At 45.7% G+C, this 26685-nt stretch overlaps 1 pseudogene; it reads left to right on the forward strand.

The window, feature by feature from the left end:
* Positions 1–26355, forward strand: part of LOC124035655 — a 131394-nt pseudogene extending 105039 nt beyond the window's left edge.
* Positions 26356–26685: the final 330 nt, after the last annotated feature.

A 26685-nucleotide genomic window follows, 5' to 3' on the forward strand; every position in this document is an offset into this window, starting at 1 on the left:
ACCACACTACAACGTTACTACAACGTATTCAATATACCAGCAGATACATTCTTCAAAGGACTCGGTTCGGCAACATGGCCTTCCATCTACCACCAACCTACTGAAGCGCAGCTCAGAGTAAATATTTATTGCATTTTCCTTTTCCAAATGGGCGGTAATTTAGAATGCATAAGATACTGTATTTACGATAGCACAGCTTCGCCCTTTGTTCCCCAGTCTTCCCGAACTTTCACTCAAACCCAGCCCCTTTTCTTTTGTGTAACAAGCTGTCATATCTGTTCTGCCCGCAAGGGACGTTTTCCTCTATGACGTAATTTGTAATCAAGTTATGATTAATTATTGTATGTGTGATTAGTTAGGTATTTAGTAAATAAATAATGAAATCCAATTTCGTATTGCTGATTCAACTTGTTAGCCAGGGTTCGTGAAGATAACCAAGAATTTAAAACTTTCAGATGAGACTGAATTAAGGTGACGAGTAATATTGACTGCTAATGATTTACAATATTACTATGTCTTTAAGAGTTTATTCAGAAGATAACAGTTCTATAAATATTATTTCGTGGTGCCCCGACTCTCTAGTTAATTACATTGACATGATTAGCTCAATCAGGTAATATTAATTACGGAGAAAGGATTTTATAGAATAGCATGTCATATCACTTAATCCAGCATAGCCAAAGACACGACAGCTCTGTATGACTGGGATCACAGCCTTTTACTAATAATTATCTTACAGGAAATAAATCATTAAAAAGTTATCACCCAACACACAGCAATGGGACTGGATGGTACTGGAACAGAATCCTCTATTGGAAACATTAATTGCTGGCTTGTAAAGCAATGATCTGGCATTGGATACTTAACTTTGATCTTTATAGACGCCACAGGTGCAAACATGCCCGGTGGCAGATGTCTGATAAGATGTGCTGAGCTGCAGTTTTGTTTTCTTCTGAGGACTTGTGTCCTTGGTCATTGTTCATTGGGACACAGGGTTTCCATTTATGTCACCATTTACAGTCTCGCCCAAATTATAGCTTTATAATTGCTGTATTACATATGAACCAATATATCCATGTTTTCTAATGTGCTTTATCTACACCATTGTGTAAAGGCATCAAAAATGCCCAGAGGAGGGTTTGGTTCATCGCACATATGGCAGAATGCACTTTTCATTCCATTGTACATCACACAGTCTCTCTCATTTATAGCAATACAAACAGAATGTTCTAGTCAACTGCTAGCCACCTATTCACAGCCAAAGAGCCATTACTGCCACAGTGTGATGTCATAAATCACAGCCGTAATGAAAAAGTCTGGGCGCAAATGAGCCAGTGTGGTGCTCAAACACTTTTAATTATGTCTTTTGCTATCGCAGTGATCCTATTGTGCTTCAAGTGAATTGCGCTTAAGAAATATGATTTCCACTTGGAATGGGCCAGAGTGTATATTGCTGTTATCCAAGATCTATGTTTAATGTTGAACATTAAAACTGATTATATAGTCCATATAATAAATACAGTTTGATTTGATATAATATTTTCATGTCCACACCACATTTCTATGATATGGACAGGAGAAGTATTATTTCACAAGCCAATCCAGTAGAACGGAAGAAACGATGTTGATTAAACATTTTCTCACAAGTCTCAAGGCTTCTCCTTTGTTGTGATTGGATGTCGATGGAGCTGTGTCTCTCTCAGGTCTGAGTTCAGTCTGAGGTTAAATCCTGCTCTATGCGTTGAGTGTTTTATCTGATCATGGGCCAGCACAGAGACATTCCCTCTCTCTCAGGCAGTGACACAAAGAACCCTGCGGTGTCCAGAGCTACTGATTAAATATTTATGCAGGTTTTATGAAGTGGTGATGCCGGCGCTCCATCTGAAGTGACGCACGCTGTATTCATCACTCCTTTGTCTCAGAGAGAAAAAGAGAAGAGGGGAAATAAATGACCATCATCTGTTCTCTCTCCTCATCTGGAAGTGTAATGTGGTGAATATGGCTGGGCCTCCATCTGTCAGACGACATGTACATTTAATTCTCTCTCTCTCTCTCTCTCTCTCTCTCTCTCTCTCTCTCTCTCTCTCTCTCTCTCTCTCTCTCTCTCTCTCTCTCTCTCTCTCTCTCTCTCTCTCTCTCTCTCTCTCTCTCTCTCTCTCTCTCTCTCAGGGTGATGACGTTCTGACAGTCATCAAAATGAAGGCTCAGTGGCCTGCCTGGCAACCCTTGAATGTGTGAGTAGTCCAACAGTAACCTCCTCTATCATCCCTCTCTCTCTCTCTCTCTCTCTCTCGCTCTCTCTCTCTGTTTCTTTCACTCTCTCTTTGTCTAACTCACTCACACTTTCTCTTGAGGGATTGACCCATCCTGCAGCAACATTCTTTTTCCTTCCTCTCTCTCCTTTCTGTATGCCATCCTCACCCTTCTTCTTCTCTCTCCTTTCTGTATGCCATCCTCACCCTTCTTCTTCTCTCTCCTTTCTGTATGCCATCCTCACCCTTCTTCTTCTCTTTCCTTTCTGTATGACATCCTCACCCTTCTTCTTCTCTCTCCTTTCTGTATGCCACCCTCACCCTTCTTCTCCCTCCTTTCTGTATGCCATCCACACTCTTCTTCTTCTCCCTCCTTTCTGTATGCCATCCTCACTCTTCTTCTTCTCCCTCCTTTCTGTATGCCACCCTCACCCTTCTTCTTCTCCCTCCTTTCTGTATGCCATCCTCACCCTTCTTCTTCTCCCTCCTTTCTGTATGCCATTCTCACCCTTCTTCTTCTCCCTCCTTTCTGTATGCCATCCTCACTCTTCTTCTTCTCTCTTCTTTCTGTTTCCCACCCTCACCCTTCTTCTCTTTCCTTTCTATATGTCACACTCACCCTTCTTCTCACCCCTTCCATTTTTCTCTCTTTTCACAAATGCATGAGTTACACCACACTGCAAGGTCTTCTTCATCGCTCATCTACTCACGTTGAATCATGCCTTGCCTCCCTCTCACAGAAATGAGATATCACAACTCATCCAAAGTTATGCACTCGACTTGTTGCTTTGTGCCATGGAGCCAATTAAATGCACATGGCCTGAATCTGTGAGCTCATCTCCACATGCACCAAGCTGATCAGTGTGACTAGGCTTACTTTAGACTCCTGCATGCATAAACCTTAATTTAATCTCTTATTTAGGACAAAAACAAGGAGCTAGTTAGCCCAGGTAGCGCAGAGAGACGCATCCTCAATGTAAAAAACACTCTCACAGAGGATCTGAGTGTGAGACTCCAAAGAGAGCTTCCAGAGGCAGCCACGGCTGGGGACAGAGCCAATCAAATACACAGAGGGTAATTATCTCAATATCTTGTTTATATGCCAGAAAATTAATTGTATCATAAAGTGGTTGTGTAAATGCAGAGGAAATCAAATCAACTGGTTTAGGGGATGGGTGGTAGGAAAGGGAGGATGAGAGGAGGGGAAGAGGAGAGGAGGAGGTGGAGGTTCTTGCTTGTAGTGTGATGTGGAAATGCACACATTCTGTTTGTACATTAGGTTTTATTCCTTGAGAGAGAGAGAGAGAGAGAGAGAGAGAGAGAGAGAGAGAGAGAGAGAGAGAGAGAGAGAGAGAGAGAGAGAGAGAGAGAGAGAGAGAGAGAGAGAAGAGAGAGAGATTGATTAATTATCAGTGGTTAGACAACCAGCTCATTATCACGTCTGAATGATCCAAGGCAGATCTTTAGAGATGGAACTGCAGGTTCAGGGATATCTGGGATCAGTGTTGGGTTTGGAAGAACTATCATAATGGGACCACGTGTAACCACATATTTCTTTACCGGTCTCTCTATGCATCTTCCTTTCTGGTGCCTTTGTTCCCCATTGATCACTTGTACTGATTACGAACTAAAGTGGTCATCTTGAGAGAGATGTGGTGGCTGGAGCAAAGGGAATGGAGAGTCAGAGGAGGGTGAAGAGGGAGTGAGGGAGGTGGGTGAGCGGAGGGGCGCAGATATGACAGCCATTATTACACACAGCAGAGCTACAGCAGTCTGTCTCCTGAGACTCATAACATGTTCAAGGGAGAGGAAGAGAGAGAGGGAAAGGGAAAGATGGACACGGAGAGAGCAACAGAGAAGGAGATGTGGTCAGAGAGAGTGAGGGAGGAAGAGAAAGTAATGGAAGGAGGAATAGAATTCCACCAGCGCCGTCTCCAACCAACCAACCAACCACTCCACGCCGCCACACCAAGGTCAGCATCATGGTGTTCATGGATTTACGAGGCTTGCTGGACCTATCGTTGAGGGAAGCTGGCCTAATTAAAAACACTGCGGCGCACTGATGAAATTACCCCCTGCCCGCCTCATTTGCATACACACCAGGGGATTAGCCGGGCTGGACTTGGAAGGAATCAATTTCCTTTGTGTTGTGTTCAAGTTCCTCCTACTTCGCTTTGGCCGTGTTTTATTGACGTGCAAACACATCCTTCTCCCTGCCTGTCGTTTTCACAATGTCCTTTTAAATGACAGGTTTGCTTTTGCCCTCCCCAGCTGGATTGATGAGGAGTACATTTTACACAGTAAACTGGAGACTCAGGGGCGCTGCATCTCCTTTCCCCTTTGAGTTTGAGGTCTGTCTGTCTGTCTGTCCGTCTGTCCGTCCGTCCTTCATGGGTAAACCACGTTTGAGAGGATGTCTGGTTTCATCTGGTTTCCCTCTCAGTCCCACTGGTCTACCTGCACTTCTAGATAACCTGACATAATTCGCTTTAATGTTTCTCTGGGAATATCTCTATCTCACGCATACACCTGTCCCCTGTACACACGCATGCACGCGTCTGAGCACACACATGCACACACACACATGCACACAAACACACCACTCGTATGGTCAGGTGCTACGAAAGGGACCTTGGAAAAATACAATTGGCTCAGAACAGGGCAGCACGGCTGGCCCTTAAATGTACTGTGGGAGATAACATTAATAATATGTATGTAAATCTCTCATGGCTCAAAGTGGAGGAGAAATTGACTTCATCACTACTTGTTTTTGTAAGAAGTGTTGACACACACGCACAGTTAACACAGCTGTTCTATAATATACAATTTATTCAACTGTGCGACCAAGACACTATCCACTTTATATTTGTAACATAGTCATACTTGACATAGCACATTAATCATGAATACTGTATATCCTATTGTGTAGATATCAGTCTTATTACTATTATGCATACGACTTCCTCTAATGACTTGTTCATTTTCATTGACATCTGATGAATATTGTTTGATATTGTAATGCCATGTTGAGGGGCTATAGCACGCAAGTATTTCACTGCACCTTTTATACCTGCTGCCAACTGTGTATGTGACAAATAACATTTCATTTGACACACACACAACAACGGTGTCACACAATGTGCTAGTGACACACAGAGAGCAATCTTCTGTGGGAATCTTTGTTGCTGGGCGGTGTTCTCTGTCACTGTCACAGTACAGAGCCATCCCTCTCTCAAACACACATTCGGACATGAAGGCAAGCATGCACACACACCCTCCAGAGTCCTAATGTACTCAGACGGTCCACACAGAAGACAGTCTACACCCCTCATTTTCTCACCATCTTCCTCTCTTTGTTCTGCTCTATCTGACCCCACTCACACACCTCTCTCTCTCAGAACAGGAATGGCTGTGCCTGAGTCAGCTACAGTTACCTCCATGATGTCCAGTAGTGAGTCCCTCGTCTTTTTAAAGCACGCTATACGTCTCATCAGACCCTTTCTAAAGACAGCAGGACTACCCCAGCTCTCTGAGGCTTCCAGCTGATTAGCACTGTGCAGACAGACAGACAGACAGACAGACAGACAGACAGACAGACAGACAGACAGACAGACAGACAGACAGACAGACAGACAGACAGACAGACAGACAGACAGACAGACAGACAGACAGACAGACAGACAGACAGACAGACAGACAGACAGACAGACAGACAGAAACAGAGAAATAAGGGGTTGTCAATGAAAACACAGCTCTTAATGAGCTAAAGGGTTTGTCTTTGTCACTCAGAGACAGCGTGTTTCCTGGGGATGTGGGTGGTGGGAAAGATGGAGGGAGGGACAGTGTCAAAGTCACTGAAGAGAGAAGGAAAAAAGGGAATTAGAGAGAGAGTCTAATCAGATATACTGTTGTCAATGAATTACAGGATATCTATCCAACTGTCCCAATAGGTGAGGGACAGTGATGTTCACTGTACTTAGCCTTGAACAGATTAAAGGATAAACATTTGAAAGTTGAGATCTGGGCTCTTCGCTGGCCATGGCAGAACACTGACATATCTGTCTTGGTGAGACAAAACCGCAACTCTTCAGTGAAGAGCACTTTTTTCCAATCCTGTCTGGTCCAGCGACGGTGGTTTTGTGCCCATAGGCTATATTGTTGCCAGGGATGTCTGGTGAGGACCTGTCTTACAACAGACCTACAAGCCCTCAGTCCAGCCTGTCTCAGCCTATTGCGGACAGTCTGAGCACTGACGGAGGGATTGTGCGTTCCTGGTGGAACTCGGGCTGTTGTTGCCATCCTGTACCTGTCCCGCAGTTGTGATGTTCGGATGTACCAATCCTGTGCAGGTGTTTTTACACATGGTCTGCCACTGTGATGACGATCAGCTGTCCATCCTGTCTCCCTGTAGCTCTGTAGCTCTGTATTAGGCGTCTCACAGTACGGTCATTACAATTTATTACCCTGGCCACATCTGCAGTCCTCATGCCTCCTTGCAGCATGCCTAAGGCACGTTCACACAGATAAGCAGGGACCCTGGACATCTTTCTTTTGGTGTTTTTCAGAGTCAGTAGAAAGGCCTCTTTAGTGTCCGAAGTTTTTATAACTGTGACCTTAATTGCCTACCATCTGTAAGCTGTTAGTGTCTTAATGACCGTTCCACAGGAGCATGTTCATTAATTGTTTATGGTTCATTGAACAAGCATGGGAAACAGTGTTTAAACCTTTTACAGATCTGTGAAGTTATTTGCATTTTTACTAAATAACTTTGAAAGACAAGGTCCTGAAAAAGGGATGTTCCTTTTTTTGCTGAGTTTAGAACCATAGAGTAGATCATATTTCCCAGCATGCTCTATTGCATGGTGATTTTCAGAATTGTTTATTTTAATGTGTTTTTGCATGGACATTGATTGATTGATAAATGGTATGCTACACAAAGATAAATAACGTACATGTAACGGCGTTCTTCGTTTGTTGAAAGAGAGTCGGACCGAAATGCAACGTGGTGGTTACTCATGTCTTCAATGAATTAATCGCGGTACATGAAATAACTGATACAAATACAAAACAACAAAACGGAACGTAAAACCTAATTACAGCCTATCTGGTGAAACTACACAGAGACAGGAATAATCACCCACGAAATACAAAATGAAACCCAGGCTACCTAAGTACGGTTCCCCATCAGAGACAACAAGAATCACCTGACTCTAATTAAAGAAAACACAAAATACTAAGACCAAGGCGTGACAGAACCCCCCCCTAAGGTGCGGACTCCCGGACGCACCTTAAAACCATAGGGAGGGTCCGGGTGGGCGTCTGTCCATGGTGGCGGTTCCGGCTCGGGACGTGGACCCCACTCCATTAATGTCCTAGTTCCTCCCCTTCGCGTCCTGGGATAATCCACCCTCGCCGCCGACCATGGCCTAATAGTCCTCACCCAGAACCCCACTGAACTGAGGAGCAGCTCGTGACTGAGGGGCAGCTCGGAACTGAGGGGCAGCTCGGGACTGAGGGGTAGCTCGGGACTGAGGGGCAGCCCGGGACTGAGAGGAAGCCCAGTACTGAGATGAAGCTCAGGCAGGTAGTAGGCTCCGGTAGATCCTGGCTGGCTGGCAGATCTGTAAGATTCTGGTTGACTAGCAGATCTGGAAGATTCTGGTTGACTAGCAGATCTGGAAGATTCTGGTTGACTAGCAGAACTGGAAGAGACTGGTTGACTGGCAGATCTGGAAGAATCTGGTTGACTGGCAGATCTAGAAGATCATGGCTGACTGGCGGATCTAGCTGCTGTATGCAGACTGACAGCTCCTTGCAGACTGGCAGCTCTTTGCAGACTGACAGCTCTGGCTGCTTCATGCAGACTGACAGCTCTGGCTGCTTCATACAGACTGTCAGCTCTGACTGCTCCATGCAGGCTGACAGCTCTGACTGCTCCATGCAGGCTGACAGCTCTGACTGCTCCATGCAGGCTGGCAGCACCTTGCAGACTGGCAGCTCCTTGCAGACTAGCAGCTAATTGCAGACTGGCAGCTCTGGCTGCTTCATGCAGGCTGACAGCTCTGACTGCTCCATACAGACTGACAGCTCTGGCTGCTTCATGCAGACTGACAGGCAGGAGGCTCCGGCAGCGCTGTAGAGGAGGAAGGCTCTGATAGCGCTGAACAGGCGGGAGACTCTGACAGCGCAGGAGGGAAGGAAGGCTATGATAGCGCTGAACAGACAGGAGACTCCAGCAGCGCTGTAGAGGAGGAAGGCTCTGATATCGCTGAACAGGCGGGAGACTCCAACAGCACAGGAGAGGCGAGGCACACTGTAGGCCTGATGCGTGGTGCTGGCACTGGTGATACTGGAGCGAGGACACGCACAGGAAGCCTGGTGCGGGGAGCTGATACCGTAGGACTGGTGTGTGGAGGTGGCTCTGGATAGACCGGACCGTGCAGGCGCACTGGAGCTCTTGAGCACCGAGCCTGCCCAACCTTACCTGGCTCGATGCCCACTCTAGCCCGGCCAATACGAAGGGCTGGTATGAACCGCACCGGGCTATGTACCCGCACTGGAAACACTGTGCGCTCCATAGCATAACACAGTGCCTGCCCGGTCTCTCTAGCCCCCCGGTAAGCACAGTGAGTTTGCGTAGGTCTCCTACCTGGCGTAGCCATACTCCCTGTAAGCCCCCCCCCCCAATAATTTTTTGGGCCTGCTTTTCGGGCTTCCATCCTCGTCGCCGTGCTGCCTCCTCATACCAGCGCCTCTCCGCTTTTTCCGCCTCCAGTTCTTCCTTGGGACGGCGATATTCTTCAGGCTGAGCCCAGGGTCCAGAAGTCCTTTGATCGCTGCTCCTCACGATTAACAGGGAGAGTAGGCTCAGGTCTGACTCCTGACTCTGCTACTCTCTCCCTGAGCCCTCCCCTAATACATTTTTGCGGGTGACTTTCGGGTTACTTTCTGCGCCGTCGTGTCTTTCTCTTCGACTCCATTCTCCTATAGCCCTCTTCGCACTGCTCCAGCGAATCCCAGGCGGGCTCCGGCACTCTCTCTGGGTCGACCGCCCACCTGTCTATTTCTTCCCACGTAGTATACTCCATACCTCTGCTGTCCATAACGTCCTCCCTTCGCTGCTGCCTGTTACCACGCCACTCGGTCCGTGTGTGGTGGGTGATTCTGTAACGGCGTTCTTCGTTTGTTGAAAGAGAGTCGGACCGAAATGCAGCATGGTGGTTACTTATGTCTTTAATGAATGAATCGCGGTACATGAAATAACTGATACAAAACAGCAAAACGGAACGTGAAACCTAATTACAGCATATCTGGTGAAACTACACAGAGACAGGAACAATCACCCACGAAATACAAAATGAAACCCAGGCTACCTAAGTACGGTTCCCCATCAGAGACAACAAGAATCACCTGACTGATTGAGAACCGCCTCAGGCAGCCAAGCGTATACTAGATACACCCCTAATCAACCACAATCCCAATGCCTACAAAAACGCCAATACGACAATACAATAACCCCATGTCACACCCTGGCCTGAACAAATAATTAAAGAAAACACAAAATACTAAGACCAAGGCGTGACAGTACATTTTTTGTTAACTAAACCAATTTGTTAATTATTTGACTCCTTGCACCCATTACTGAGATGGTTGTTCCAGTTTAGACCATTGAGGTAGTATCAGTTTTCCATTTTCCCTACCATGGCAGTCATTCTCAATGCAAATTGCAGGTGATAAAAACATCCATTTGTTGGATATCCTAACTCTGGCTGGATTCCAATAGGAATTGAACATCACTTTGCAAGCCAACATAATGTGACTTGCAAGCCTGATGTGGCCTGTAAACAAGGAGTTTTCTAATAACACTGTTTTTGGGTATAACATGGCCCTCAATGAAAAGTGTTATGATATACTGTATGGTTCTACATAGCACCTTCTAAGACTGTACGGAAGCTCAATTGTCACCTGAAACGATTATCCCTCCTGCTATTCTCATGTCACTGTTCTGTTCTTCATCTGCCGATAAATCCATCAGATTTTCTATCACCACACACACCTCAGCCCTGTCCTGTCCTCCCATACACAGTAATAATCACCTCTAAGGATGTGTAAGAGCTCTAATCCTCTGGGAACACACAGCAGGCTGCCAGCCGTCCCCTCTTCCCCCTCACCGTGTGTCACCACGTCCCTTTGCTCAGCTCAGCTTTGCTGGAGGCCTTAGGTTTATTTCTGACGGCCACATTGGACCCAACACAAAGCCGACTTGTAATTGACAGGGTGGCAGGAGGGATAGGGTCTAGGAGGGTGTAGGAGGGTGGGAGGTATCTATCAACCCCTGATAAATGTTTATTAGAAGTGCTGTGGTTTGGTACTAGGAAAAAGTATTTCGGAACAGATATTTGTGCATTATTGTGCTTGTGACTGTCTGTGAACTAGCGCACACATCTCTTTGGGTGTGTGTGATCTCTCATCACAACATTATCTGTTGCACACACACACACACACACACACACACACACACACACACACACACACACACACACACACACACACACACACACACACACACACACACACACACACACACACACACACACACACACACACACACACACACACACACACACACACACACACAGACACACAGACACACACACACACAGCTCTCTGCCACCAGTAAAGTGTTTAAGGGTGTTTATTACTCTTTACCTCTGGTTGGCGGCTCTGTGTTGAACTGTTGTAGGGGGTGAGCTGGATGCGCAGGGCATGCCTGAGGCAGTAAAGAAACTTCTCTACATCTCTGTGGACTTAAGTACCGCTTCTATCATCCTTTCCTCATATAGTCATCATCTCCCTTTCCTTGCTATCCCTCTTTTGCTTTTTCATGCTTTTTAGGGACTTCAGTCAGTATTTCTGTTCTCTCTCTTCCTCTATACTCTCTCTCTTCTAATTTTCATATTTAGTCATTTAACAGGCACCCTTATCCAGAGTGACTTGCAATCAGTGCATTGATCAACTAAAGGTAGGTAAAACATCACATATCACAATTATTGCAATTGTGACTTTCTTCAAAATAGTCCGTTCTCTCTGTCCTCCAGTCGTGCTGCCCCGTCAGCTGAGTTCTCCGTGGACCGTACCCGTCACCTGATGTCCTTCCTCACCATGCTGGGGCCCAGCCCTGACTGGAACGTAGGGCTGTCTGCAGAGGACCTCTGCACCAAGGAGTGTGGTTGGGCCCAGAGGGTTGTCCAGGATATGATCCCGTGGGATGCAGGCACCGACAATGGGGTCACCTATGAGGTCAATGACCTCCTCAAAATGTCACAACTACACGCTCTAATATTCACACTCTCTCTACCACAGTGATTCTAACTATAACCCTGGAGCGCAAGCCTCAGACATCACTCACACCACCTACTGTATAAAATCACACTTCTTATAGGGTTGGGAGTTCCCAGGGTCCTCACAATACCATATTATCACGATACTTAGGTGCCATTATGATATCTATTGCGATTCTTACTATTCAATACTGCAATGCGATGTTCCAGTATTTAAAAAGAAGATGGAGAACAAGCTATGAAGGAAAAATACTGGAATTTGTGCCTGTACAGCCGACTAGCACAAAAATAATATGAAGATATTGTCAAAACGTATATACACTGAGTGTACACAACATTAGGAACACCTTTCTATGATTGAGTTGCCCTCAGAACTGCCTCAATTCAACGGGGCATGGATGCCACAAGGTGTCGAAAGCTTCCTACATTTGTGTCAAGTTGGCTGGAGGTCCTTTGGGTGGTGGATGATTCTTGATACACATGGGAAACTGTTGAGCGTGAAAAACCCAGCAGCATTGCAGTTCCTGCCACATTCAAACCGGTGCGGCAGGCACCTACTACCACACCCCGTTCAAAGGCACTTAAATATTTGGTCTTTTCCATTTACCTTCAGAATGGCGCACACACACACACAATCCATGTCTCAAGGTTTAAAAAATAATTCTTTAACCTGTCTCCTCCCCTTCATCTAAACTGATTGAAGTGGATTGAACAAGTGACATCAATAAGGTACTATAGCTTTCACCAAGATTCACCTGGGCAGTCTGTCATGGAAGAGCAGGTGTTCCTAATGTTTTGTACACTCCGTATATATGTCAATATATTATTTTTCCATATGGACAGACTGGTTGAGGAGAGTCTATGACTGTGCTGTGCTGTGTGAGCTCACAGACAGACCTTTGGCTGATCCCTGGGAGTTCACAGACAGACCTTTGGCTGATCCCTGGGAGTTCACAGACAGACCTTTGGCTGATCCCTGGGAGTTCACAGACAGACCTTTGGCTGATCCCTGGGAGTTCACAGACAGACCTTTGGCTGATCCCTGGGAGTTCACAGACAGACCTTTGGCTGATCCCTGGGAGTTCACAGACGAACCTGTTGAACTGTTACTCCCCTGTTTGATTTGGCTCGCCCCACCAATGACCTTACTCATATGAAATGTCTGGAGCCTCAGACACACTTACGGTGTACTTCGGTGGAAGAAAGAACACGTTGTGTAAGAACCGGTCAAGAGTTATGAAATGAGGTTGTAGAGTGTTTTATTATTGAACGGTGTCTATACATTTTAGTGGTCTCTGTTGTTTCAGGAAGCCTGAAGTTGACGTTTGGAGTTGTTAAAACAGCTCCTGGTAACCTCCTGTGGTGTTCTCTCTCACTGTGTGACTCTGCTCTCCACTGGTGTGAAACAGTAGGATATTTGTAGTGATGTAGCAACTGCATTCTGTACATTGTAATTGAATCAGAAGTTCACAGGTGTCACAGATGTTGATCACCATAAAAAAAAAATAATAATAATTTTTAAAAAAATAAAAAAAATATGCCATTTAGCAGACACTGTTATCCAAAGCGACTTACAGTCATGTGTGCATACATTCTACGTATGGGTGGTCCCGGGGATCGAACCCACTACCCTGGCGTTACAAGCGCCATGCTCTACCAACTGAGCTACAGAAGGACAACAGCACTTTTACGAAGTGACATGTCAACCCTTCATGTTCAGACTAGTGGATGGCTTGTTTTCCCTTCAGAAGCCCTGTGGCTGTGTTTGCTGTGTTAGCCCCCTGCTAGCAGACGTTTGCTGCAGACTAATGACAACAGTTTCACCACATAACCCCATAACTCACAGTGTCCCTCACCAAGATCGATGGATTCATGTTGTTTTAGTGGATGTGGCTTTGTGACTTGTATAATCTAGGTTTGCCAGTCTTAGGAGGACGTATGTTTTTTTGTGCTGGGACGAGACTTTATTATAGATGTGTTGTATACCTCCATAGTTACATGAAGAGACCTATTGCAACCTTTCAAGGTTATCTGCAAATACATATTTCATCACTGACATCATAACACTGTTCCTCAATACTACAATGGAACACATTGACATGAAAAGCAAAGTCATGTATCTATGTTGACTCTTCATTTGTGTGTGTGTCTTATGACCTCCAGTCTCCCAACAAGCCCACAGTCCCTCAGGAGAAGATCCGCCCCCTGACTAGCCTGGACCACCCTCAGAGCCCCTTCTACGACCCTGAGGGGGGCGCCATCACCCCCGTGGCCAGGGTAGTAGTGGAGCGCATCGCCCGAAAGGTCTGTTCATCCAATCATCTCTCTCCATTTCTTCCATTCCTTTGGCTGCTATATCTCTCCCACTTTTGTTGCCTCGATCCTCTTTCTTTGCTCACTTCAATTCCTATTTCCATCCTCTTTCTGTCTCATGCTCTACTCACTCCTCGTGTTCTTTCCCTCCATCTGTCACCAACACAACCTGATTTCATGCATGTCAAGGCATTGTTTGAGGTTCCCTCTAAGATCTCAAAGCGGTTACAAACGTTTGATTATGTGCCTGTGTTCATAACGTTGTTTCGGTATACGACTCGAAATGAGAAGGTAAACAAACAGCACAATGGAACATATTGGTGCATTGAACTAGAGATGTCAACTTTAAAGCTTCAGACACTGAGAGGAAGATACATCTTTTTCAGTCAGAAGAAAGTAGCTTTATTTGAACTCCCTCTGCATTGTTCCAGTGTCTAACTGAAGACGTTGTGGGTCAATGCAGCTGGAGATATAGATGTTAGTTGTATAGGTGCAGTTTGAAGAGAACAGCTGTTGAACATTGAGGTAAATGTCAGTGGACTATAGCATTCACACAGCATCCAACCTGGCAGACTCAACTGGAATCTCTCCATCTACTCATAGTCTTTATCAATATATTGATCCTCACACACTGAAGCACAATCCTACAATGCCCTCCTACGTACCATCAAACAGGCAAAGCGCTAAGATTGATTCGTACTACACCGGCTCCGACGCTCGTATTATGTGGCAGGGCTTGCAAACTATTACAGACTACAAAGGGAAGCACAGCTGCAAGCTGCCCAGTGACACAAACCTACCAGACGAGCTAAATCACTTCTATGCTAGCTTTGAGGCAAGCAACACTAAGGCATGCATGGAAGTATCAGCTATTCCGGATGACTGTGTGATGACGCTCTCCGTAGCTGACGTGAGTAAGACCTTTAAACAGGTCAACATACACAAGGCTGCGGGGCCAGACGGATTAACAGGGCGTGTGCTCCGGGCATGTGCTGACCAACTGGCAGGTGTCTTCACAGACATTTTCAACATGTCCCTGATTGAGTCTGTAATACCAACATGTTTCAAGCAGACCACTGTAGTCCCTGTGCCCAAGAACACTAAGGCAACCTACCTAAATGACTACACACCCATAGCACTCACATCCGTAGCCACGAAGTGCTTTGAAAGGCTGGTAATGGCTCACAACACCAATATCCCAGAAACCCTAGACCCACGCCCAAACGGATCCACAGATGACGCAATCTCTACTGCACTCCACACTGCCCTTTCCCACCTAGACAAAAGGAACACCTACGTGAGAATGCTATTCATTGACTACAGCTCAGCGTTCAACACCATAGTGCCCTCAAAGCTCATCACTAAGCTAATGACCCTGGGACTAAACACCTCCCTCTGCAACTGGATCCTGGACTTCCTGACGGGCTGCCCCCAGGTGGTGAGGGTAGGTAGCAACACATCTGCCACGCTAATCCTCAACACTGGAGCCCCTCAGGAGTGCGTGCTCAGTCCCCTCCTGTACTCCCTGTTCACCCACGACTACGTGGCCAGGCACGACTCCAACATCGTTAAGTTTGCAGACGACTCAACAGTGGTAGGCCTGATCACCAACAACGACGAGACAGGCTATAGGGAGAATGTCAGAATCCTTGCCGGGTGGTGCCAGAACAACAACCTATCCCTCAACGTAACCAAGACTAAGGAGATGATTGGAAAAGGAGGACCGAGCACACCCCCATTCTCATGGACGGGGCTGTAGTAGAGCAGGTTGAGAGCTTCAAGTTCCTTGGTGTCCACATCACCAACAAACTAGAATGGTCCAAACACACCAAGAGAGTCGTGAAGAGGGCACGACAAAGCCTATTTCCCCTCAGGAAACTAAAAAGATGTGGCATGGGTCCTCAGATCTTCAAAAGGTTCTACAGCTGCAACATCGAGAGCATCCTGACTGGTTGCATCCCTGCCTGGTACGGCAACTGCTCGGCCTCCGACCGCAAGGCACTACAGAAGGTAGGGGGCCTCTACACCAGGCGGTGTCAGAGGAAGGCCCTAAAAATGGTCAAAGACCCCAGCCACCCCAGTCTTAGACTGTTCTCTATAGTCTAGGACCAAAAGGCTTCTCAACTGCTTTCACCCCCAAGCCATAAGACTCCTGAACAGGCTTTTGGCATCTCCCCCACCCCCTCCCCCAACCCCTCTTTTAAGCTGCTGCTACTCTCTGTTTATCATATATGCATAGTCACTTTAACCATGCCAACATGTACATACTACCTCAATTAGCCAACTAACCGGTGCCTGTATATAGCCTCGCTACAGTTATAGCCTCGCTACTGTTATTTTTCACTGTCTTTCTACTGTTGTTTTTTTTATTTCTTTACTTATCTATTGTTTACCTAATACCTATTTTTTACTTGAAAATTGCACTGTTCGTTAGGGCCTGTAAGTAAGCATTTCACTGTAAGGTCTACCTACACCTTTTGTATTCGGCGCACGTGACAAATAAACTTTAATTTGATATGGAATCGCACACACACAGCAACCCCCCAGCCCCACACACACAGCAACCCCCCAGCAACCCCCCAGCCCCACACACACAGCAACTCCCCCAGCCCCACACACACAGCAAACCCCCAGCAACCCCCCAGCCCCACACACACAGCAACCCCCCAGCAACCCCCCAGCCTCCCACACACAGCAACCCCCCAGCCCACACACACAACAACCCCCCAGCCCCACACACACACAACCCCCCAGCCTCACACACACAGCAAACCCCCAGCCCCACACACACAGCAGCCCCACACACACAGCAATCCCCCAGCCCCACACACACAGCAACCCCCCAGCCCCACACACACAGCAATTCCCCCAGCCCCACACACACAGCAACCCCCCAGCCCCACACACACAGCAATCCCCCACCAGCCCCACACACACAGCAACCCCTCAGCCCCACACACACAGCAACCCCCTCAGCCCCACACACACAGCAACCCCCCAGCCCCACACACACAGCAACCCCCCAGCCCCACACACACAGCAACCCCCCAGCCCCACACACACAGCAACCCCACCAGCCCCACACACACACACCCTATCACTCTGATCGTTTATCACTTGCCCTAAGCAGACCTCTGTTGTTATGACAGCTGAATGCCATTATCAGCATGTCCCCATATCACCTTAATTAAATAACTAAATATGCTAGCTAGATAGCGACAACGTGTATCTGTGAGCTCCAGCGAAGGTGAGCGGATGCATCAGCTGACCTCCCTGTTTACCCCCTTCTTTGTCTGATAGCCGCCAGAGGCAAACGGAGGACCTTATCACAAAAGAGTAGTATGTATTCCACAACGCAGGCCTGTGTTTGTCTGTCCGCAGGGAGAGCAGTGCAACGTCGTGCCTGATAACGTGGATGACATTGTGGCTGATATCGCCCAGGAGGAGAAAGAGGAAGGTCTGTGTCTCTTTTTATCTCTCTCTCCCCTCTGTGACCCTGTATCTCCCCAACTCTGCCAACAAAGGTTGTAACAGAGGTTGTATCTCTCTCTCTCTCTCTCTCTCTCTCTCTCTCTCTCTCTCTCTCTCTCTCTCTCTCTCTCTCTCTCTCTCTCTCTCTCTCTCTCTCTCTCTCTCTCTCTCTCTCTCTCTCTCTCTCTCTGATTTGATCACTAGTGGCATTTTCAATAAATCAGTAATGCTGCATTTGAGATTGTTCCAATTGAACTTTCACTCCTTAACATTTTCCAGGAACAGAGATGTTTGATTTGAGTCAGATCAGTGTTTCAATAGCACATCACTTAGTGAATAGGGGCTTAGGCACTCAACACACACCTGAGGAAACACATAACTAGTTATGACTTTGAACGTTTGTGTTTGTGGCCTTCATTTGATTGTCCTTCTCCTCCCTCTCTCTCTCTCTCTCTTTCTCTCTCTCTATCTCTCTTCCTCTCTCTCTCTCTTTCTCTCTCTCTCTCACTCTTCCTCTAAACCCTCCCCTCCTCTGCCACCCTTTCTCTCCCTCCATCCCTCTCTCTGTCTTGCGGTCTCTCTTGTTCCCACTTTCCCTCCCTCCAGACGACACTCCAGAGACATGCATCTACTCCAACTGGTCTCCCTGGTCAGCCTGCAGCTCAGCCACCTGTGACAAGGGCAAGAGGATGAGACAGAGGATGCTGAAGGCCCAGCTGGACCTCAGTGTACCCTGTCCTCACACCCAGGACTTTGAGCCCTGCATGGGGCCCGGCTGCAGCGACGAGGGTCAGTATGTTGGATGTACTAAGCAGCTCATGAGACATGGCAGGGTTTTGAACAAAGGTTAACCTCAGATTTACAAGCTGATATATTAACCACCCCCGTTACCACCCCCGTTACACAAATGTATATTGACATGAACTCATATAGTGCAATACAATCTAGGATACAATCTGGAAATGTGTATTTCTTGTTGCTGTCTTGGTGTATAAACACCCATCCAAAAACAAACTTCAACATCCGACCAAGTCCCTCTAGGAGCTTTATTAGTGTTGACGTCATCTTTGTTAGCATTTCATAGGTTATTGTAAAGAGTCAGACAGGGAAAGGTAAAATCTGGTTTACTGTAGGTCTTTATTGGTGTTGGGTCATCGATAAAGCCCCCAGCTCGTTTGTAGCTCAGCCAATAAAGTTGTAGCAGCATAGAGGTGAGAGGGACACTGTGTTTCTGAGACAAGCCTATAAAATGTGTAATGGGCTAAAGCTGCTGGGAGGCCACAGTGGATACTAAGGCTTTATTAAAAGACATATAACAAGTTATGAGAATACACACAGGGGGCATCACGTCTTTGCTGCTTGCAGTGAAAGACTAATGAATAATAAAATAGGCTTGGGATGTGTGTGTGTGTGTGTGTGTGTGTTTGTGTCTGCATCAGTGTGTGTGTGTGTGGTGGGGGGGGGGGTGTGTCCCGTACACACACACATGGGCTCTTATTCGGGGCTCTTATTCATGATATGCTTATTAATAATGATTCATTAATGATTTGCTCATCTTATTAATGATGAGCTGCTTTATTGAGCAGAATTGAATGAGTCTTTCAGTCTAGAGAGGGAGGATTTTAGATATAAATCCATGTGAGTCTCACCCAGAACAACTCTTATCCTCCCTCCCTCCCACCTGAACATAATGCAACAACAGCAGGGGGTTGTTATTAATGAGGAGAAACATTTCTGTTGCATAAATGTGTTCACAGCTTATGCATTTTCAAAGCTCTTGGGTAACACTGTAGGTACAGGCGTACTGGTACAAGCTCTTGGGTAACACTGTAGGTACAGGCGTACTGGTACAAGCTGTAGGGTAACACTGTGGGTACAGGTTTACTGTTACAAGCTCTTGGGTAACACTGTGGGTACAGGTGTACTGGTACAAGCTCTTGGGTAACACTGTGGGTACAGGCGTACTGGTACAAGCTGTAGGGTAACACTGTATGTACAGGCGTACTGGTACAAGCTGTTGGGTAACACTGTGGGTACAGGCGTACTGGTACAAGCTGTAGGGTAACACTGTATGTACAGGCGTACTGGTACAAGCTCTTGGGTAACACTGTGGGTACAGGCGTACGGGTACAAGCTGTAGGGTAACACTGTATGTACAGGCATACTGGTACAAGCTGTAGGGTAACACTGTAGGTACAGGCGTACTGGTACAAGCTGTAGGGTAACACTGTATGTACAGGCGTACTGGTACAAGCTCTTGGGTAACACTGTATGTACAGGCATACTGGTACAAGCTTTTGGGTAACACTGTGGGTACAGGCGTAGTGGTACAAGCTTTTGGGTAACACTGTGGGTACAGGCGTACTGGTACAAGCTCTTGGGTAACACTGTGGGTACAGGCGTACTGGTACAAGCTTTTGGGTAACACTGTGGGTACAGGCATACTGGTACAAGCTCTTGGGTAACACTGTAGGTACAGGCGTACTGGTACAAGCTCTTCGGTAACACTGTGGGTACAGGCGTACTGGTACAAGCTTTTGGGTAACACTTTGGGTACAGGCATACTGGTACAAGCTCTTCTAATGGCCATGAGCTGACATGGAAGCTCATAGACTCCTACTGTCTTATTATGATAAATGAAACTAACAGAAGGTCCCATGATGTAGATGCATTATACACTGGTTGATTATATAAAGTATGATGTGGCTACTAACACTGTAACGACATTAAAATCCTGAATGCAACTCAAATGCCATAACTGACTGTGACCTTCTGCACTTTGCCCCCGACCTCTCAGAAGGGTCCACCTGCACGATGTCAGAGTGGATCACCTGGTCTCCGTGCAGCATGTCATGTGGGATGGGCCTGCGGTCCAGGGAACGCTACGTCAAGCAGTTCCCTGACGATGGCTCTGTGTGTACCTTGCCTACTGAGGAGAACGAGAAGTGTATTGTGAACGAGGAATGCAGTGAGTAGCTTTAACCCCTAAAACAATGGTTCAAAGTCATTTATCACAAACATTGCTGCATTTACCAAAGTTTTAGTTTTGAATCAAGTAAACAAACATTTTCTGTGGTATAGGAAACTTTTGATTAATCTGTGTATGCACTTTTCATACAAACAAATCTATGTATTTCTATGCTGTAGATAAATGAGGCTCATTGTGTGCATCAATTCACAGTGGAAGAGCATCTGCTAAATTATTCAAATGTACTGTTCAAACTATTAGGATGATGTATAATTATGCCTGATTACAGGACAAAGTAATGCATATGTGGATTAAGTTCTGTCTCTCCCATTGAACACACCCACTCCCCTTCTCTTCCTCTCCCCCACCTCCTCCTCTTCCCTCTCCCTTTCTCATTCCCTCCTCCTCTTCCCTTCCCCCTCTCTGCCTTTTCCCCTCTTAACTGTCTGATCCCCCCTCTCCCTCTCTTTAGCCCCCAACAGTTGTCTGGTGACAGAGTGGGGTGAGTGGGACTCCTGCAGTGCCACCTGTGGGCTGGGTATGAAGAGAAGGGAACGCATGGTGAAGATGCCTCCCCAGACGGCTCCATCTGTGGGGCTGAGGTGCTGGAGGTGGAGAAGTGCATGATGCCAGAGTGTCGTGAGTAACACACACACACGCACTCACACATACGCACTCACACACACACATACTCGCACGGTCACTCACACAGATAAGCATAAGCAGGCTTATACAAACAAACATACACTTGCACACACACGCTCATCTGTACACACACCTGCACACTTACACACACCACATCAAATGCCAACGACATGAAATCAGATAGACACTGTGTGTGACACTGATTCTGTGTTTGCACAGACACCATTCCCTGTATGCTGTCTCCGTGGTCTGACTGGAGTGACTGCAGTGTTACGTGTGGGAAGGGCATGCGGACGAGGCAGCGCGTGCTCAAGTCTCCTGTGGAGCTGGGAGAGTGTATAGAGGACCTGGAGCAGGTGGAGAAGTGCATGCTGCCAGAGTGTCGTAAGGAACACACACACACACACACACACACACACACACACACACACACACACACACACACACACACACACACACACACACACACACACACACACACACACACACACACACACACACACACACACACACACACACACACACACACACACACACACTGGTGCGAACCTACTTTATTCATGTGTGGACACACCAACTGAAACAGTACTGCACATGTGTAATTCATGATAATGCTGATTAGTATCTTCATTGTGCAACCTAACATCCATCTGCTTATAATACTCTCCCTATCATATCCAAATGCATACACACTTAAAAGACACTTGGCTTGTTAGTGTGTACACATCTGGTTGACATCTGCGTTAGGAGTGCCTATAGACTCATCTCCAGCCCAAACTCTCCCAGATAGGGTTATCATGGGAATACCCTGGTGGGTTATTAGCTGGTTTATATGAGAGGGAACAGCTTCCTCAAGCTGCTCCTCCATTGGAACCCAGAAGTGCCCATGTGCTCTTACATTTCAGCCTGACTTAATCGGTTATATACAGTTGAAGTAGGAAGTTTACGTACACCTAGGATGGAGTCATTAAAACTCGTTTTTCAACCACTCCACAAATTTCTTGTTAACAAACTATAGTTTTGGCAAGTCGGTTAGGAGATCTACCTTGTGCATGACACAAGTAGATTTTCCAACAGTTGTTTACAGACAGATTATTTAACTTATAATTCACTGTATCACAATTCCAGTGGGTTTACATACACCAAGTGCCTTTAAACAGCTTGGAAAATTCCAGAAAATGATGTCCTGGCTTTAGAACCTTCTGATAGGCTAATTGACACAATTTGAGTCAATTGGAGGTGTACCTGTGGATGTATTTCAAGGCCTACATTCATGGGAAAATCTAAATAAATTAACCAAGACCTCAGAAAATAAATTGTAGACCTCCACAAGTCTGGTTCATCCTTGGGAGCAATTTCCAAACGCTTAAAGGTATCACGTTCATCTGTACAAAGACTAGTATGTAAGTATAAACATCATGGGACCACGCAGCCATCATTCCGCTCAGATGAACGTTCTTTTGGTGCAAAAAGTGCAAATCAATCCCAGAACAACGGCAAAGGACCTTGTGAAGATGCTGGAGGAAACAGGTTCAAAAGTATCTATATCCACAGTAAAACCAGTCCTATATCGACATAACCTGAAAATCCACTCAGGAAGGAAAAGGCCACTGCTCCAAAACCGCCATAAAAAGCCAGACTACGGTTTGCAACTGCACAAGGGGACAAAGATCGTACTTTTGGGAGTCCTCTGGTCTGATGAAACAAAAATAGAACTGTTAGGCCATATAATGACCATCATTATATTTGGAGGAAAAAGGGGGAGGCTTGCAAGCAGAAGAACATCATCCCATCCATGAAGCATGGGGGTGGCAGCATCATGTTGTGGATGGTGCTTTGCTGCAGGAGAGACTGGTGCACTTCACACAATATATGTCATCATGAGGTAGGACAATTACATGGATATATAGAAGCAGCATCTCTAAACATCAGTCAGGAAGATAAAGCTTGGTCGCAAATGGGTCTTCCAAATGGACAAGGACCCCAAGCATACTTCCAAAATTGTGGCAAAATGTTCTATGGACAACAAAGTCAAGGTATTTGAGTGACCATCAGAAAACCCTGACCTTAATCCTATAGGAAATCTGTGGGCAGAACTGAAAATGTGTTCGCGAGCAAGGAGGCCTACAGACCCAACTCAGTTACACCAGCTCTGTCAGGAGGAATGGGCCAAAATTCACCCAACTTATAGTGGGAAGCTTGTGGAAGGCTACCTGAAATGTTTGACCCAAGTAAGACAATTTAAAGGCAATGCTACCAAATACTAATTGAGTGTATATAAACTTCTGACCCACTGGGAATTTGATGAAAGAAATAAAAGCTGAAATAAATCATTCTCTCAACTATTATTCTGACATTTCACACTCTTAAAATATTGTGGTGATCCTAACTTACCTAAGACAGGGAATTAATACTTGGATTAAATGTCAGGAATGTGAATAACTGAGTTTAAATGTATTTGGCTAAGGTGTATGTAAACTTTCGACTTCAACTGTATATTCTAGTCAGGTACGGGACTGGCAGACACATTACCATAGGAAAATACTCTCTTTCTCCTCTCCTTTCTCCTGTTCCCTAGAAAATGAGGGAGCTAATTTAAGGTCTGTATTGTGAAGAAAGGGATTAAAAGGCAGAAATAACCAGCTTTAACTTCGGCACACATGTCATTGTATTAGGGTGAAAAAGCTTGTTAACTGGTCTTCCCTCAGTCTTAGTGAGGGGATAAAGCTGGCCGTATTATTCTGGCCAGCCCTAATCATCCTTGCAGTTCTTTTAGAATGTTCCCGTTATGGGCATAAGTCAGAGAATCTGTTTCCAGGAGATTCATATTGTGTTATGTTTAGAACAAGGAACACTAATGCAAAGTCATGAGGTGTATCTACAAGCTTTCTTCCTATATTAACTCTTCACCTTTCTTACTCCACGCTGTCCCCCTCTTCATTATCTCCCATCCCCCCCTCTCTTCTGTCTCTCTTACTCCCTCTCTCTCTCTCTCTGTACAGCGACAGACTGTATGGTGTCAGAGTGGACGGAGTGGTCTGAGTGCAACAAATCCTGTGGTAAAGGTCACATGATCAGGACACGCATAGTGAAGCTGGAGCCCCAGTTCGGAGGGGACTCGTGTCCCGATACAGTACAGAGGAAGAAGTGTAAGATCAGGAAGTGTAACCGCGACGATGGCCAGGGCCAGGCCAACAGCGACGAGAAGAAACGACGCAAGGAGGCGAGGGAGAAGAGGAGGAGCAAACAGGGGGGTCCACAGGGGGGAGGAGACCACATCACCCGCTGAACACCCAGGTTGGCGGGACTCATTATCACCACCATAACCATTGTTAGCAGCAGTGTTATAGTCATTATCATTTGCATCATCATCAACTATGTAATCATCATCACTGTCATCACATATCATAGCAAGCTCAATTATAGAGTGTGGATACATGCACACAATAATGTGATTATTGTGGATAGTCAGGTTAATATAATAGTTTGATTAAAATGTTTACATGCAATGCAAGAAGAACGATTGGACACATCTGAATTTAGGCTACCTGATGGCACTTTGATAAATGTTTTAAAAAATACATTTAAAAAAGTTCTACCACGGTGAACATGTTATTTGTGAGAAGCATATTTGATTCTGAGTTGGGACATATAAAGTTTGTATGAGAAAAGTACTTCTAACACGTACATTCAGTTGTTCCGAACACACTTTACTTCCTCTAAAGAGGGAGGCACTCGGCTGGTGCTAATCACATTCACAGATCAAATAAACCGCTGGCACGCCGATTAAGGTGTTTACATGTCCTAATAATGACTTATTTCTTTTGACCTTTTACCCCGATTAAGATGAGCAGAGGAAATTGTTTACATGACTATTGAATATTCTGCCAACTGCCATAATCAGTTTAATATGTGTGCATATTGCATTAGTGTGCATGTAAATGTACTAATAGAAAACTAAATCACAGTCAGTTTTGATAGTCAGTATCTTCAATATGATCATTGCTATTCTTTAACATGGAACAATTTTCAATGAAAATGTATAAACTCTCTCTCTCTCCTTCTCATCAGGCTGTAAGATGAGGCCGTGGTCCAGCTGGACGGACTGTACCAAGCTGTGTGGCGGGGGGATCCAGGAGCGGCTCATGACAGCCAAAAAGAGGCTTAAGAGCGCCCAGCTCCCCAGCTGCAAGGACAGGAAGGAGATCCGAGCGTGTAACGTGTACCCCTGCTAGATGGACCAAGGTGGGCAGGACGGGGATGGGATGGGTACGGAGTGGGTGGAGGTTGCCCATAAACACTGGTGTGAGCTCAGTTGTTTTCCCCTCTGACAGTTCAGGTTAGGATTGGGGATTGTAAACTGGTCCTAGATCTGTGCCTATGGGCAAGTTGGTTATGGGACGGAGCGTGAGGTGGCATAGTGTCACTCAATGATCCAATGCACTCTGTTTAGGACTGGCACGGCCCTTAATCTCTCTTGGTTTAATCCAGGGCTGAGTCTGAAGATTCTAGATTGGGGAAGGTACACTGGTTCTGTATACACCTCTAGTCAGAGGTTGGAAAGAGTTTGGCTAATTCTGAAATGAACCATCCTTCCAGGTCAATGGTCATGGGTTATTTTACAAGAAGGAAGGAAGGAATTCCCTTGGTCTCTTCTCGAGCCTAAAACAAACAGCCATTTTGAGAGAGGATCTAGGCTTCCCCAAATAACGCCTAGCCTCTGATGAACCTGACTGATTTCCCTCTGTGTGTACAATAAACTAGCTCTGTTACATATAGAATTCTTCTGCAAGATTACTGTAAACTTGTTGTGGTATAATATTCTTGAAAAATGATAATGATGAAAACACCAATTGATTTAATAAGCGATAGTACTGTTAGGCTATATCCTGTAGTATCCTCTTTGGTAGTGTATATTATCCCAGAATTTAAAGCACAGTTACCCAGCCATTCCAGCATTTTATAATCCTTCAGAAAAAAATACATGTTTCTAGAATCAAGAAATCTCCTGTAGGACTTTTTACTCAGCTGTACTACTGTTCATGTAGACACACCGCAACGGAAATCTCTATGATTTTGTGCATTGTTATTATAAGATCTTTTTTTTTTTTTTGATAACGATATCACCCAAGAGTCTTACCCAAGAGTCTTACCCAAGAGTCTTACCCAAGAGTCTTACCCAAGAGTCTTACCCAAGAGTCTTACCCAAGAGTCTTACCCAAGAGTCTTACCCAAGAGTCTTACCCAAGTCTTGTGTAGGTGTTTTTTACGTGTATTTTACGTGTCTTTTTCCTCTGCTCCTCTAACATATTAATATTTTGGAATATATCATCTTTACAATAAAAGTAAATGTTAGAAATTGTCATCTGGATGTTTATTTTTGTTTGAATACCATTTAGATTGAGGTAAATGTTTACCTACAATACATAAACCAATGCAATTCATACTCTTGGCCACTAGATGGAGACTATAAGCTGATTAGAAGTGAGTTCTTTTTGGTATGACAGGTGGAGTCAGTACACCAGTAGGTGCCATCCAAGCCTGTGCTATTTCAATACACTTTGGTCATACATAGTACTGTAACAGCTTGATTATCATGAACATTTTTTCTCAACCCATAACCAGAGATATGTGAGTGTCTAGGCAGGGAGCTGCATAAGCAGCACAGTAACACTGGTCTGCAAAAGGGTGCGCT

The sequence above is a fragment of the Oncorhynchus gorbuscha genome, linkage group LG05, assembly GCF_021184085.1.
Source record: "Oncorhynchus gorbuscha isolate QuinsamMale2020 ecotype Even-year linkage group LG05, OgorEven_v1.0, whole genome shotgun sequence".
Classification (NCBI taxonomy): domain Eukaryota; kingdom Metazoa; phylum Chordata; class Actinopteri; order Salmoniformes; family Salmonidae; genus Oncorhynchus; species Oncorhynchus gorbuscha.